Source organism: Malurus melanocephalus, unplaced genomic scaffold, assembly GCF_030028575.1.
Source record: "Malurus melanocephalus ecotype Western Australia unplaced genomic scaffold, MMel_1.1 scaffold_221, whole genome shotgun sequence".
NCBI classification, from domain to species: domain Eukaryota; kingdom Metazoa; phylum Chordata; class Aves; order Passeriformes; family Maluridae; genus Malurus; species Malurus melanocephalus.
The window spans coordinates 1,133,811-1,149,496 of NW_026623453.1; positions in this window are offsets into that span (position 1 = coordinate 1,133,811).

A 15,686-nucleotide genomic window follows, 5' to 3' on the forward strand; every position below is an offset into this window, starting at 1 on the left:
ATGGGTTCCTGGGGCTTAAGCAATTGTTCTGAGAGAGACAGTGAGAGAAGGCAGGARATGTGTCAGGTATTGTCCCTGTACCACTCGGGCAGCACTGCCCAAGGGAGCTGCTCTCTGTTCAGCTGACAGGARCCCACAGTGCCTCCCTTCAAAACATTATGACAACAGACTTGGAAACAAATGTCCCTTTGCACTTTGAGCCCTACTCATTTTGAAAATCCCAACYTTGGAAATTTGTCCTGCACAAATTGAAGAGAAGCTCAAGTTTCAAAATGCAGTTCTCATCTCTGTTGTCATTTTGTTGACTCTTCAGCTCTGAGGTTTGGAGTTGGCTTGCTTATAGCCATAGTGAGATTGCAGAGAATCCTTTTCAGTATGTGTGCAAGGTTGGGCAAAATGTCCAACAATATTATGAGAGGTTTCTCCCTCAGAGAAAGAGTTCTTGCTGCTCTTCACATAAAACTTAATAGCAGTTCTTAGGAATTACACTATTTCATCTATTTAATTCCCTTCAGAATATCCACTTGATACTTTTATTTGCGGAACTGCAGCACTTTCTTCGTCCCTGAATTTCTGTCCCAGTGTAACTATGTGCTCTTGCTTGTAAGCTGTTGTTCAGCTCCTTATGATGAATGCTAGTGTAACTAGAAATGCTGCAGTGCCCTGCTGATAATAGCCCTGTCACCTGTGTTTTGTTTGTGAGAGGTACCTGTTTAATGTTACCTGGGTAAGTCCCACACCAAYGGTTTTATTGCTGCCTGCATTCCAGCAGGTCTCTGTTTTCACAGTGGGAAATCAGSAGGACTAGATCCTGCAAGAATCTATTCACATAGTTGAAATTAGCAGCCAGGCTTCTGCTCAGAATTTATTTACCCACTGTCAAATACTTGCCAAGGTATGCTTTGATCCATGAACGRGATATTCTTGTGACCTTTGCAAAACTTCTCTCTATAGCAATTTTTTATTTTTTTCACTTCAGAAAAACAAGCAAAGCAAGAAGACACAGATGCATAGTTCAGGTCAGTGAAGGACTGTACATGGACAGAAAAGCTCTTCTGGACGGAAACAAGGTTCAGCATTGCTGCCCTTGCTGGTAAGGCCAGCTGTGAGGCTCCCTGGTGGCCCACAGGAGGGACAATCTGAAGGGAARGGAACCGAAGGACTGGGGCTGGGGGGGACCCCTGTAGATGAGCCACGATGGCAATTGTCAGCAGGGAACTCGGGCAAAGCCAGGTGTGCTTTGCACCACTGGTGTGTGACTGGCACAGCCCTGGWCCCAGGGCTGAACCCCTCCCCGGGCCAGGCAGATGTGCTGGGAGAGGTGCAGTGAGCTCCCTCACACCAGGTGCCTCTCAGGTTACCTGCCAGGTGTCTCTCTCCTGCAGAAAGAKATTTGTACTCATGCAAGTCTGCTTGGTTCGGCTGGAGTGTGCACGGCAAAGGGGAAAAAACAAAATAGCTGGAAAATAAAGGAGGCAGGTACCTGAGCACAAATTCTTGAAGCTCTTAAAACCTCACCTGGAGTCTGATTTAGCAATTGAAATCTTTTTACATGCAATTGACTTCTTGGGCCTGCAGTCAATATAGACATGGGCTGTATTTTCAGGTATTTAAGCTGTAGCTATATAGGCCTCTATGTATACTTCTGAATTTATTTTTCCATCCTTGTATCATGTCGGAGCTTGTGGCTATGGCAAAAAAAGAATGTGAAAAAGGGGAGTGTTTTTTAGGATTTATACATTTATTTATTTATTTACTACTTCTCATGAGCCCTATGAAACATTCACAACCATGGAAAGACTTCATCAGTAACKGGCGGGGGAGGGGGAGGGATGGAAAAAGAGGCCTTCTGATCTATTTTAGTCCTCCAAGATGGCAAAAAATACCCTACAAACTGTGTGAGTAATCCAGSAGTAGGACATTTGCTATTTCCCCCTTCCAAACCACTGCTGCTGCTCTGGAGATTTTGAAAGCCCGAGTGGCTTGAAAGGTAGATGTGACACTGAGCAGGGAGTTGCTGATGGAGGCTCTCCCAGGCCCCCCAAGTCAGCAAACGTTCTGGGGCAGTTGTTGTGTGTCACTGCTGTCATGAATGTCACTGCTGTTCCCGGGAGCAGGAGCACCAGCAGGGATGGTGCTGCCTGCAGGATCCTCACCTTCCCCCTGCTGGATAAGGACTGTGGCAAACACAAAGGGAATCCTTAGTAAAGCATTAATTCAGGGTTCTGCTTGTTCCACAGTACTGTGCTCTGCTGTGAGCCTGTCTCACACACAGTGAGTTATAAATGGCAACCTCCAAACACTCTGACTGTCTGCTGAACACCATCACCCCTGCAAGCTCTCTGCTGCTCAGGAGATTTGGTAYTTGGAAATGGGGATTGTCCTGCCTGCTTATGGCATCATTCATAGGCTTMAAGTTGAACTGATACTTTGGGACTCTACCTGATATCCTTCTTTGGAGAAAGAGGGTTTTGGGGAAAACACAAAATATTCTGCTATCTTGAGTTCATTGTCACTGCCTGTCAGTGATAACATGCCATTTAATACATCTCTGATAACTTAATTCTCTGTTTCATAGATGTTATACACAAGCAAAGAACAAGAAAACCTACAGACTTTCTCATTAGTAAATTTGCCTGAAGTTTAACAGGTTTGTTGGAAAAACAGGGCATAAAAAGGGTTGCTGCTGTGCTGCAGTCAAGCGAAAGGCCTTTGCTGGCATGACATACATAAATAAAGATTTGGGATGAATTTTACTCTTTGGGTTAGTGTTGCTGTTTCTTATTTTTCRGTACATTGTAGACTTAATAATAAAACAGAATAACTATTAGACTGACTCTTAATTACAAGAGCGGAGTTGAAGGAACTTTTGTGGGTTTGGCCAAAAGGAACAYTTGCCTTTAATGTTCAGCATTAAAAATGACACTTCAGGGAATTTTTTYATTTTTGCTGGTTTGAGAAACAAGACAAGCTGAAAAAAAAAGAGTCTCAAGCAAGTCAACAAAAAATAAAGTGACCATGGATTAAATCCTTATTTTTATATGGGACAGGAGAACTAGCTGTCCAAAAGCCACTTTTAAAATGACTCTCCTGTTCAAGGCAGAGCTGGATTCRTTGTGGTTATACTTTATTATATAGCCTTTTCTAGGAAATTGAGATTTGGGGGAATTTGAGAATGGGTTCCTATTGAAATAAATGTTCCACATACATTAGAAAACACCATTTAGCTCTGGGGGAGCACTCACAGGTGTCTCTCCCTGTTAACCAGCTGGAGAAGAGCACTGGTGCTGACACTTTCATTTAAACACCCTARGATTTAATATTTCTTTGATGTCCTTCAGATCCTTTCTTTTGAGGAACTGAACGAAGCGAAGCCATTGCTGGAAACACAGAAGACATTCTGTGACATTCCAAAGAGCACATTTTTGGCAGCAGGAAGCTTTCTCCAGATAGCTGCCTGGAAATGAACAAATCTGTCACATCTCTATCCATTTTGTGAACCTTTCTTCAGGCTGCACCTGCCGCCCAGAGACAGGGGGAAAGCGAGAGGCTGGAGATATTTTATCCATTTGCCGATGCTTCATTAGAGCYGAAAAGGAACAGCCACGTGTTGTGGTCTGATTGTACCACCTTGGGTGGCAAAACATTGTGTTGCTTGCGAGGGAGCACTCAGTGAGACAGTTCTCCTTTCTGTTGTGTTTTCCTTAACCCGGACTACAGGGATTGGGGTTTTTTACTGAGTGAATCATAACTTTCTCCAAGTTATTCTTGCTGAGAGAACAAATAGTCAAGCAGAGGAGACTGAGTCACCGGGTGGGAGAAATATTCCTGGCGCTGCCGTGTTTATCCGTCCCTGGAGCTGCTGCTGGAATAAAGAGGGCAGCAGCGAGTCACGATCGTGTGCCATGGCAAGGGGTGGGACTGRCGTGCAGGTAACAGAACAGACAAATCTTCGGAAAATCTGGAGTGCCAATTGTGCTAACTCATGYTCATGAAGTGCATGTTTGCTGGTCAACTGTGGSTCACAGTAACTCCTAACTCTGCAATGTTATCCAAATGTTTGTCTATAAAACATGAAAGATTTTTTATTATTAGGATTTGACAGATTGTTGTCCTGTTAGATACAGGTCTAGAAAGTGAATTTAAAGCTTCCTAGTGTATTTTCAAGGAACCGATTATTATTGCAGCTCAGCAGCTCTGGAAATGACCCGAAGCTCTTTCARGAACAGCACAGACCTCTTGGTTGGTTGCTGGTGTTTCTGTTTGCAGGACAGTTTCGCCCTGACTGGAGCACTCCTGGAGCTCTCTGAGTGACATGACTGGTACAGGAAGGCTTCAGTTCACTTGGTTTTAGTGTTTCTCCAGTCCCARATACAACCCATTCGCTGTGAGCAGCCACGTACTGGTGGAACTGAATGCTCTGAAATGGCAGAGGGCATCAAAAGGGTCATGTCTTGGTAGCAGCTTTTAATCAGCTACAAAAACAAAACCAGGCTGGTGGAGTTTGGATTTTGATTTTTGGATGCAGATGCTTTTATAGCCCCTTTGGCTTCAGTCAGGCCTACCAGAGAGGTAGGAAGAATCAACTGTGAGGAATCAACTAGTCCTGTTCTCTTTCTCACAGTTTTGGGAGGGGTCTCCTAACCCACTCCATCCCTATGGAGTTTATTTAAAAAGCACATGGACGTAGGTTTTTACATAGATACAAACCCAAATGTATTCTCTAAAACATAAACACTTTCTCATTGTTTTAAAGGCATCATTTCAAGGCTGGCAGTGACTTGAAGATAGAGCATCTACTATTTTTTACTAATTCTAATACCTGTCTTTAAAYGCCTGTTTCTAGTGGGAATAGAATAGAGAAAGCCCAGAAAGACTTCAAGATAAGCTCTGAACAGTTCCAAATGTAATTGATGATGCAGCTTACAGAGCCAAATGTGGCTTTACAGACACAGAAGGCATCTGTACAAATSCAAGGCATCTCTTTACTTAAAAAGGACTAGTTACTTGCAAATAACTGTTGGGTTTYATGAGCTCTTCTCTCTTTTTCATGGCATGAACATTTTGCTAAAATAGTTTGAGGCAGCCTAAAGTTTTACCAGAAGTATTGGTGACGCTCCATACTGCGCAGTCTATCTTCACAGTAATGCACAACAATGCATTTTGTTCTTTCCTCTTCTTGTTCCTGCTCATTCCTATGAAAATCTCSTAATAAAAGCCTGGGTTTATCTGGGAAGGTACCAATATATATCCCTTTTGCACCTAACTAAATAATTTTTCACGTGACAGCTTTAAAAGCCCTTGGCTTATTGGTGAAAAAAATACTTGGAAACAAGGGATTTAGTACTTAAATTAGTTCTATCAGCACTCCTTTTTTTTTTTTTTTTTTTTTTTTTTTTTTTTTAGTTGGCTGGGACTTGTTCTCACAGAACTTCAAGCTGGATTATTTGTGTTAAACTTCCTGACCGAATTCCGAACAAGTCATCTTTCCCCACAACACTGACCTTTAGTACGAGGCCAGTATAATTTTAATTTGTTTCAAGTTTCCMTTATAAGCAAGAGAACAAGAAACTGTATCCCTCTAAGACCTGGTTAGCCAGCTGCATGGCAGAACATTTTCATATTCTAACGGAAAAAAACCCCAATAAAATTGGATATTCCAAACTGGCATTCATATGGATGCATCCCGAGTGGGGTTAGCTCTGCCATCTTCCAGGGAACCAGTCTACAAGGAATGGAAAAACACAGGCTTCAAAGAAAGGTTGAAGTAACAARCCTGACTTTAATCAGGGTTATGCCCCAGGCATTGCAGAGCATATTCCAGACTCCTGCTGGCTGTTTCTGGCCATGATGGGGGCAGAGATGATGGTTGGGGCTGTAGTTTGCTGAACACATCAGGTACTGGTGCTGCCCCACCGTCCTGCTGGCACAAGCATCTGTTCCCCCATGCAGTGAACAGGACCCAGGTAATGGATCTGGCTGGATGAAAACAATTTTTTCCTGTCTTTCTTTCTTTTTTTTTTTTTTTTTTTTTTTTTTTTTTTCCTAAAAGAGTTTTCACCCAGATTGGTTCCCTGATCTGCTCCACTCACAGCTGTGCAACTGCCTGGGCCAAACCAAGGGAGGGGGTGAATGTAGGAGCAAGTGACTTGGAAGGACTGTGCCGTGCTTTWATTTTGTAGCCATGRTTTGATATGAGGACAGGAAGTCTCAGTCCTATCACGGCAAGGAATTGCTGTGTACTGAGAAGGGTTTGGMTGAAGGAAATCTTGGTAATTCCCTCTTAGGAAGAGAAGAGAGCARCATGTTTGGTGAGACAGAGTCAGGAGTGCTAGCAGTGGGATGGGCAGCTTGGATATCATTGAAAATAAGCAGATCTGCTTGCTACWCAACCTAACCCAGAGTGCTGAGGAGATGTGCCACAGAAAACAGGCACTGGAGAAGCCACAGCCMTGTCGTTTGTGGGATGTCTTTCCTTGTCTTCTTTGGGATAAAGGCACATTTCCTGCCTGCAGTTCATCGGCCGTTTTGTTCTCAGGCTTGCTGCTGCCCATAACTAGAAGTGCATGATCATGACTTTTGCAGAGACTTGGCTTTTGTTCCTCCTTGCCGGACACTTGCTCTCAACTGCTCTTGTGGGACTGCAGAGCTCAGTCCCAGATGTGGGGAAGTGATTTTTTTCTAGCACTAGGTGGCTCTATGGCATTCTGCAGTGTCCTGTACACAAGTATTTTAAAAGTTGGGAAGTGGGCCATTCTCAAATAGAAAGGCTTCAGTGTTTTCACACATCTTCTTCAGTATCATCTTTTTGAAAGTTATGATATCAARGAATKAAGTAATTTTAATTGCATAAGCTTGYCACTGGCTGCAGACCCTTTTTTCTCAGTGGAGCTGAGGTAGGCATGGAGCCCGCCACAAAAGCGCTGGTGGTGACTGGGCTGGGATTGCTGCAGTTGGGTGGTGTTGCTGCTCTTTGCTTAGAGGCGTGGATGTGAACATTAATACCTGGTCTGGATCTCTCCAAATGCTCACGCTACTGGGAGGCCACACAGTCTCCTCATGGACCATCAGAAGGGGGGTGTCCAGTCTGCAGAGCGATGGTCAGGCCCTGGTGATCCTCAGGTGTCCGGAGGGGTGGGGAGCTGTGCCAAGATTTGGAGCTGTGCCTCTCATGGACCAGAGAGGATTAAGCTGTGCCAGGACCTGGCTGTGCCCCCAGGCTGAGTGGCTTTGCCAAGGCTAACACATTTCCCCAGGAGTTGTGCTCAGCTGTTTTTCATGGAGCRCAGACCTGAAAGGAATTTGTCTCCAAACGAAAGACAGGCAGTTATTTTCCTTGTAGCACTGTCTTCTCTCCTTGCTCTTTTCTCTGCCATGCTCYAGTCTCTGTACATTTCCCTGCCCCTTCCCCTCTCATCAGCAAAGAACAAGAATGAGGTTTTGGCTTAAACATGAATATAAAATCCCAGTGTAGGGGTTTGTGGAATCCTACGTGCAGAAAGGCTGATACAGCAGGGGTTTGATGCTCAGCAGTGCCTCTGGTTATTTCTTCACAGTGAAAAGCAGTGAAAAACCTTTCACAGCTGTAATCCTTTATGTGTTTGAGCTTCACCTTCTGAATATTTTGTAGTGATTGAAACTACTGTAATTTTCTTTTCCAGAGGTCTCTGGGGTGAAATTCATGCAACTCCACACTGGAAAATGTGATGATACAGAACATTTATTTTGCATTTCCATGGTGGCACATTCAGTGTGCTGATACATATTTTTAAGGGAAGATGTCTAGATGAGGATTAAAGATCTTGGGGTCGTCAAAGCTGCTGTAAACACATAAGGTGAGACACATAGTGAATTAGCAGGTCTGCTGAAATAGTTTATTAAGCCACTAGGTCTAGGGGCACAATAATACATCAGGTCTCCATTGTACTGGGTACTTACTGTCTGTGGGTAGCAAAAGGTTGGTTTAGGCCCCCAGATGTTTTTTGCAGCTCTGCTGAAATTCTTAAATGATGTCACTTCGCAGCCTTGTTTCATGCTTGTTTTCTCTGAATGGTTTTGAATGAAGATCCCCAGGACATAAGAGTAATGTGCAGGAGTATTTGTCCCCAGGATTTTGCACAGTTGATCAGACGTGAAAAGGAGACGCTGCAGTGACTCATCTGACCTTGCAGACCCAAGACTCGGAGTGCCGACAGTGGTCTCTCACTAAGGTCCCCATCACTGGAATGCAAAGCATTCCAGAAGCTTTCGTCAACAATTCTAGATAGCAGCCAGCAATTTTCTCACCGTTACGTAAAATGAATAGGGTAAGCAAAAGACTAAGTGAGTAAATTATTGCAAACTGCTTATGGAATCCTTTTAATTTGTACTTAGCAACATAAACCCACTGTGGGAATGGTACTGCTAAGGATGGCTGTGATAATTTTTTTTTTGTTTTATTGTTTTCATTTTTAATAAGGATGGCTTTCAGTACTAGACATTAAAATTCTACCTAGAGCAGAGCTGCCRTTACATTAGGCCAAGATTTTAGCAATACTGAAAGCCTTGCTGGTGTTTACTTGTAAACTTGTAGAGTTGCAAGACTGCCTTCCTTGTAACTGAAAACAGATTTTTGCCCTCAGAAACTTACTGTCTGAATTTAAGCAGGTTAGATGGATACAGATCATAGCCATAGCATGTTACCATCTCTAATTGGCAAAATTCATTTAACCATAGCAGCAGATGAAGGTATTAGGGAGGGACTTAAAGAAGGATAATGAAGTAAATAACTTTGCAGTTCCTTCTAAATGCCAATCCTTTATAATCAGGAAGGGTCTTTAGGAGCAAGCCTGTGAGCACMAGCAGCCAGTGTAAGAGGGCACCCTGGAAGCAGAGAGCTGGGCTGGGCTGGATCATCACTACTCAGAGGGTGCTGGGAGCTGCCAGCTCTGGCCAGGGCACATCAGCTGCACTGAGAGCAGAGCAGAGTGAGGAGAGAACCTCMGTGCTGCCTTATCCAGCCCAAGCACTCACATACGTCTAAATCACTGCCTTGGAATATGCTTCATGGAGAAGTAGCTGGGCTAGAGCTTGGGAGYTTTTTTGCAGGGGGCGGGGGGAAGTCAGTTTGTTTCAGTGTCTAATTTTGTATTGGAAGCAAACTCTCCCATTTGCCCTCTGAAGGCAGCAGCTGAGSCTGATGTGTCTCTGGGGGGGCAGCAGTGCTGGCCGGAAGAGGCCTGCCAGGCCTGCTCTGGGATTTGTTTTCTTTTGATTATGGGAAAAATAACCCAAGATATTTCTGTGCATACAGAGCATTCTTAATGACTGACAAATCTGTTGTCAAGTAGGAGCAAGGGGGAAGTGCCATCCTGAACGATGACACAAATATGTTTGAATTAGGCTTAAAAACCCAAACAAATTTATTTTTAGTGACTTCTAGAAGCTTCCACTATGAAAAAATTTGATATAGCTGCACAGTTAAACCTGGCCTTGCTGTGGTGGGACTTAGTGGAGTTCACTGCAGTTCACAGCAGCAGGCATGGCAGGAGCGTCTCCTCCACATGGTGCCAAATAAGCACGACTGATCACCTCCACAGCAGAATAACCAGGACTCTTGGGACTCCTTACACACTGTGGGGAGCTCAATGAGGCTTTGTGCTGGCCCTCAGCTTCCAACAGACACTTGGGCAGAGGAGGAGAGGAACTGGAGGTGCTGTTCTTGCCTTTCCAGTCCTCACTTGGTAGGTGGCTCTGCTGGGCRCACCAGGAAGCACTGGGGAGGACAGAGGATGTTCCTCAAGGGGATCTGCTTGGAAATAACTTTGGTATTTCTGCTGGAAAATGTCTTCTGGTGATATTCCCAGGTCCTTCAAAGTTGATGCCCTTGGCACCATGCAGGATCAATGACCAACTGCTCTTCAAACCAGCCCCTGGCTGGGTCACTTGTGGCTCTCCCACCCTTTGTCCGCCTATATTTCAGCTTAACATGCTGCAGCTTTTTTCTTCCACCCGAGACCCAAACACAGCAAAGGCCAGCAGGGTTCATCGTGCTGTGCTCACAGCCTGCTCTTTGTTGGGGGAGGCTGTGGGGCAGCATCCAGAAACAGCTCCCAAAGCAGCACCACAGGCTGGTCCCCTCCTTTGGCCATGGCCACAATGGTCCTCGCCTCTGCTGCCTGTCCTTGGCTGTGGATCTGCAACAGGGAGAGTTTCCTTGTGGTAAAACAGGCTGTTTGGTACACTGCAGCTGGAGTGAGGACCTGCTACTGTCACACAGTGAGAGGAAATGTCCTTATGAAAGTGGTGCAATCCCTGACTCTGAAGAGTAATATTGGGAAGCATGGAAAATGCTCKGTAACCCTTGGTCAGTGAATCTGATGTGACCTGCTTTCCTCTAAAAGGAGGACTTTGCACACAACAGCCCTTTAGCCCTACATGTGAACGTATTAGTTGTAATTATTGAGAATGGTACTGACAGTGAGTTCATGTCTATGGGATTGGGGCTCTTCTGAAGTGGGAGGTGCTTCAAGGACAAATAAARCCTTTGCCCCCTTCAGGAGCAGATACAAAGGAAAACATGCAGTGACACTAAACTGCAGAGATTTTGGACGAAGCACCCAGAGACTGCTCCTGCACCACAGYAAGAGAGCTTTCCTGTTCTTCATGAACATGGGACAGCTGGCAYGTTACACACAGCCCTGCTCACCTCGTCCCTGCTGTTCACATGGGAGCYCCTCTGAGCTTCTGCAGTGCCCTTGCCACAGGGCTGCTCTCTTYGGGACTGCACTTTCAGACACAAGGCTGCAACTGAAGATCCAGCTCCAAAAAAACAGCAGCCTTTGGGACCTCCTCCTTTGTCCTGTCTAACTGTGCCTGTTAAGCCTGCAAGCAAATTCCTGCTGCAGGAGATCCTTGGACCTGGGTGCCAATAAAGCTATAAAACTTTTGGGAAAGGTGATATGGAAATTGCTGGCTACAGTGCAGCAGGTGCCTAACTTCACACTATCTTTTGGCTCACCAGCAAAGGAAAGTAGTTCACCTTTGAAGATATTGTGATTAATGAAAAAAAAAAATCAGTTAAATTATACCCCAAAATCCATCATGCTTTATCAAAGCATTGCCTGGTGGCTGCCAGAGCCATTGGTTTAGCAGGTTTTCTCCTGTATGTTGCAGARTAAAAGGGCAATCACAGAATGTTAGACCTTYRAGATCATCTAGTCCTAATCCCCCTGCTGTGTGCAGGGACACCTCCCACTACATCAGATTGCTCAAGGCCTGATGCAAAAAATATTAAAAGAAAACTTTGTCTCATACCACCTTTCTTCTTTTCTGATTCTGTTTCAATGGCATATTATTTAAGGTCTTCTGCTTAAATTCAGAGCCATTCATGGACTCTTCCATAGGGACAATTTTGTTAATTTTTCCCCATTCTGATGGGCTTCCGAAAAATGATTGGCCAGTTATATATTAACTGGCAGGAATTAATGAATTTTAAAAATAGCGTTTTTTGGCTTTAGAAATAAATTTTGATCTAGAGGCTTGAAAATGTGCTGTGGGTAGGAGTTAGCAGCTGATTGCAAAGGAAGTAATTAAAAAGAAAAGTTACAAATATTTTCTTTTAAATAGAGAATGAAGTAACATTTCTAGCCAAGTAAAGGSAGATCTAAGTACAGCTTCATGTCTGTCACTTTTACCATTAASTGCAGTACATTGGGGTGATAATAGAAAAACAAGCCAAATAAACAGCTGTTATGGGTGAGGAATGTAGGKAGCAAATGAACTATTCCAAAAGCTGAGACATCACTAGAAGCAGTAGAATGTGTCTAAAGTGACCATAATGTTTGCTGGACCAAGATTTGCCATTTTCACTGAAGGATTCACATGTGATAGTGAGGCTGTGCTGAGATCCCCAGCCTCGTGCCCAGCCAACTTCCTCTTCTCCCTTACTGGGAAAWGCCCTGATAAGGAACAAAATAGTAAATGGTGCAGAAAACTGTGATGCTTTTTAAATTTTTGTCTTGGTTTGAAAGACAGGTACTTGCCAATGAAGGCAGGGACCCCCCTTGGAGTGGTGGACATGAATCCCCTTCCCTCCAAATTATTATAGCTTTGAAAAAAAAAATCACAGGYTTTCAGGCAAGAATATGGGTAAAAGGGAATTACAGCTTTTTACTAATATGTATAACAAGGTGAAACAAGTAACAGCAACAACCAACCCAGCCACAAACCCAATGACAGCCTCACACAGAGACACAGCCTCCCCTTTGGTGCAGTTCCAGTCCCAGCCGGCAGGGGCGCTGTTGGCTCCCGGCCGGGCAGGGCGGGTGCGATGATTCCCCAGCGGCTGCAGGGGGCGCTGTGGGCGGGTCCCGGCTGGTTCAGATCTCCCAGTGGCCGATGGCGGACACAAAATGGCAGGGATGGATGGAGAAAAAGTTCCTCTGCAAACTCACAGCGGAAACGCCAATCTCAGTGCTCCTCTGGACAGCAAGAAACCCCAGAACAGCCAGATGAGCAAAGAGACGAGCAGAATCCCGTGGCTGCAGATGGGATGCAGCAGAACTCAACCACTACAGCTGAATCTCAGGGGTTCCCGGCAAGGCACAGGGGCAGAAGATCACAGTGCAGCAAACAGGAACCAATAACCGGAGATGCTGGGCTCTGCAGCAACAGCAGGCGAGTTCTTCCCCTCAGGCAGCAGGTCCACCTCCTTCCCGGAGCCAAGCAGGGCAGGAAGTGAAGCTACCCCTCCGCACCCCCTCCCCAGCCCAAAACTTCTGTGAGAACTTCCCTCTCTCCAAAGAGAGGGATATTAAAAAAAAAAAAAAACCAAACCAAAAACTGCCAGGCAGCAGGAGTGCTCAGGGAGATCCTTTGGGTGGGGTGTAGGTTCTATTGTCTTTACCAATCGCCCAGCCATTAGAAGGATGACCTGGCAATCACTGTATCCCAGCAACAAAATGGGAAAGAAAAATTCYCCCAAGAAAGGAAACAAAAGGAGAAACCTTAACCCACAACAATTTTCTATTCKTTTGCTGATATAGGAAGAAGTGAGGAGTGAGTCATCACCATCCTTATGGAAGACAGACAGCAATGCCTGATGCAGGACACTGGTCCCTTTTTTTGCCTCACCAAAGAAGCTCTGTGGAGAAAATTTTTGGGAGCCATGCATCACCACTGATACACGTAATTGCAGTTCCACAGGTGGCTTGCAGGTATTGCAGGTAAATCTTGTTATTCTCTCCTGGGCACTGCCACACATGCCATTTTGATTTTCTGCCCTACTCCATTGCTGTATCCATCCACAGTGTGTGAGCTTTGAAAWCTTCGGGTCAAGACACCAAGGTGAGAACAAGCGCCACAATACCCAACCCTCACAGAGCAGAATTGTCTCTGCTTTATTTCCCTCTGGTGAGCTTGTTGCATTTGACTCATGAAGGTTTCAGCTGCAGGACTGAGATGGTAAAAGACACAGGCTGACACAGTGATTTCCTCTCCTGTGGCAATGCCCTGGGAGGGCTCAGTGAGCGTGACCCAGCACAGTGCCAGGCTCAGCAGTGCCAGGCCCTCTGACACCGTTTGGGAACTGCGCGTGTCACTGCTCCCTTTCTTTGCTGGAAGCACCGACGTGCCTCTGGCTTTCATTTGCCTCACCAGAGCAGCCAGTAATTAACTGATCAGTTGGCTTTAACATTCCTGCAATAGTTTAAATGTGCCAGATTTTTAATGAACATGGGTTTTTTGGATAGCCCATTTAACCACTTGAATTACTGTGACTAACCAAAGCAGACCTTGTTCTTCGAGGCGATGACTTCCCAGATATGTACATACAAATGTTTTGAGGTTTGAGGATTTCTTTTTTTCAGCTGTGATGCAAGCCTTTAAGAATTTGTTCTTAAATGTGTCGCTGGATAGATACTTTATCACTCCTGGCAAAGCAGATCTCCTCATGGTTTCTTACTTCTCGTAGTTTTCAGTTTGAACTTCTCTGATGCTCTTTGTGTGGGCACAGTGATTTATGCTCTCTAATGTTGTGTATTGTACTCTGATGAGACAGAAACAAACAGCACAGGGACAGTGTAGATAGGACAGAAATGAGCTTATTCTTAATATGTGTTCTTAAACAACACGGGAACTTAGGTTTGCTCTCTCAGTGTTAAGAGATGGTGAGAACAGAACTAGGATAGGATGTCAAATGAATTTTGAACAGGAAGGAAATATTTTTTGTCTCCTGGAGTTTTACCAAGAAGTTATGATGAACTCTATAGCTTTTAAAATACATAAATCAGCTGCTGATGAGCCCAGTGGTGGTGACCGAGGGGTGACCTGCAATCTATTCCAGAAACCAATGCCCTCTGTTTTCATGTCCAGTTTAGACACCCAGAGAAGACTGATGTCTCCTATTCCATGTCCAGCAGCTCTTGTTCACTGTTTCCAGACCTTGCTCAGTAGTTCCTCCTTCAAATTTTCATATTTGCAAGTTGCCCCAAGCATGAGGCTGTTGCACCGAGGTCACAGTTTTGGCAAATTCAGCTRAATTCAGTGATCAAGTTGGGTGGAAGTGCTGATCTGCTGGAGAGTAGATGTGCTGAGGATCAGGACAGGCTGGATGGATGGGCCGAGGCCATCGCTGCGAGGGTCACCGAGGTGAAATGCTGTCCTTGGGCCACAACAGCCCTGGCAGTGCAACAGGCTGGGCCAGAGGGCTGCAAATCTGCACACATGGCAARGCCCTGGGGCGGCTGGGGACATGGCTGAGCACCAGGAACACCCAGGTGGGCAAGGGGCCATTGGCCTCTGGGCTGTGTTGGCAATAGTGTGGCCAGCAGGAGCAGGGAATTGAATGTTCACCCCTGTACTCGGCTCTGGTGAGGCCACACCTTGAGTGCTGTGTCCAGTGCTGGCCCCTCACTACAGGAGAGACCTGAGGGGCTGGAGCGTGTCCAGGGCAGGGAACGGAGCTGGGGAAGGGTCTGGAGCCCCAGGAGCTGCTGAGGGAGCTGGAAAGGGGCTCAGCCTGGAGAAAATGAGGCCACAGGGGTGACATTGTGGCTCTGCACAACTCCCTGACAGGAGGGGGCAGCCGGGGGGGTCGGGCTCTGTTCCAGGGAATGGGGACAGGACAAGAGGAAATGGCCTCAATTTGTGCCAGAGGAGGTTTAGATTTGAAATAGTAGGGAAAATGTCTTCACAGAACAGGTGTCACACATTGGCATAACCATCCCTGGAGGGACAAAAGATCTGTGGATGTGGCATTCGGGGACACGGGTTTGTAATGGCCTTGGCAGTGTTGGGTTAATGGTTGGACTCAATGATCTTAAAGGTCTTTGCCAACCTAAACAATTCTATAATTTATGTCCACATACTTACAGACTGCTTTGAGAGTGTGTGTGTGTTGATGGTGAGGCGTTGCATCAAGTGACACCTTGTCCAGCCTCATTTATTCTGAGTCTATGAATTTTGGGGGTTAAAAGCTGAATAAAAGGGTTTGAGCTGAGGACAGCCTCACTGGCCTAGCTCATGTATTTCTAAGTTTCTATAACTGGCCACATGTCTGTGCTTCAGCCCTGGGAAGACCTGGCAGAATCCTGGTTCTATGCAGTAGCTGCAGGGTGAGGGGTGCAGTGCTGGTAAAGTGGAAGAGTAGGGCTGGCACAGCCCTCCCAAGCCATCTGCATGCCAGGTTTGGCAGCCACGGGATTCAG